The sequence below is a fragment of the Cimex lectularius genome, unplaced genomic scaffold, assembly GCF_000648675.2.
Source record: "Cimex lectularius strain Harlan isolate CLEC.00 unplaced genomic scaffold, Clec_2.1 scaffold29, whole genome shotgun sequence".
Classification (NCBI taxonomy): Eukaryota; Metazoa; Arthropoda; class Insecta; order Hemiptera; family Cimicidae; genus Cimex; species Cimex lectularius.
The window spans coordinates 2087071-2088376 of record NW_019392675.1 but is presented as its reverse complement, the minus strand read 5'-3'; the positions used below and the strand labels follow the sequence as shown (position 1 = coordinate 2088376).

The following is a 1306-nucleotide window of genomic DNA, read 5'->3' as shown; positions in this document are numbered from 1 at the left end:
TCGGCAAGAGATTTTCTCATTTTTCCCGAATATTACGCATGCCTTTTGTTAATAATTTAAGAGTTTAATTAATTAATTTATTTTTATTTTTTTAAATACAATAAGCCTACGGTTTAATCACTACTACTACTACTACTACTACTATATGTCTTTATTGTTTAATATATATACAAAGTTTACAGATCGGCAGTATACATTACAGAGCAAGAAAGACGTTCCTCATGGTTTAAAACCGTCTGAGGGATCATTCGTTGTGAGTTCGTCCAGATCGCACTACTATGGCACGTACGAAGCAGACAGCACGTAAATCCACCGGAGGAAAAGCTCCTAGGAAACAGCTTGCTACCAAGGCAGCCAGGAAATCGGCTCCGGCCACCGGAGGAGTAAAGAAACCCCATCGTTACAGGCCCGGAACCGTTGCCCTTAGGGAAATCCGTCGGTACTAGAAGAGCACTGAACTCCTCCTTGCCCTTCCAGAGGTTGGTCAGGGAAATCGCTCAGGATTTCAAGACTGACCTTCGTTTCCAGAGCTCTGCCGTGATGGCCCTTCAAGAAGCTGCTGAAGCTTACTTGGTCGGTCTGTTTGAAGACACTAACTTGTGTGCCATCCATGGTGACTAAGAGAGTGACTATCATGCCTAAATATATGCAGCTAGCCAGACGTATCCGAGGAGAACTTGCTTAAACCGTTTCTCTGCCAATCACTATATATATGCCTTATGTATATGTATAAGTATCTGACTTCAGTGGAAATCGGTATGCATATGTACATCGTTAGGCAAGATTGTTTTTTCAATGTAAATGTACACCGTCCACATTTTTTCACATTGCCTTATCCTCCACTGTTAGTTGGACTGCCGTGTCTATGTTTCTGTTTGTAGTACTTAACTTCGGAAGGATGGAATAGTTTGAGAGGGAGATGAGGACGAAGTGATATAACAAGGCTTACTTATTTATTGTGCATGAAGTGCATCATCTATAGCTGGATGAGGGGTAAAGGTCTAATTTATTTGATATGCAACCCAGTGCTACAACGATCCACCCCTGGATGAAGATGTACGCTAATATTAAAGCAAATCGTAATCCAGGGGCGCCACCCTTTAAACTGGACAATTATTAAATGAATAATTATATTTTTCTGTATAAGACCTATTTACCTCTTGGAGGGGGATATTCCGTGCTACAATATGAATTTTGAAATTTACCAAGATGACCTACCAGGTCGAAAGGGTTTGTCAGGAGTTCCTGGAATTCAGTCGAGAGTCTGTGCTATAGTCGTTGTCTTTACGTTGTCGGTGTCCTTTGA

The 1306-nt window shown here is 41.3% G+C and overlaps 1 pseudogene; it reads left to right on the top strand.

Moving 5' to 3' along the window:
- Positions 1-255: 255 nt before the first annotated feature.
- LOC106668878 lies at positions 256-685 on the top strand (annotated as a pseudogene).
- The last annotated feature ends 621 nt before the right edge of the window (positions 686-1306 follow it).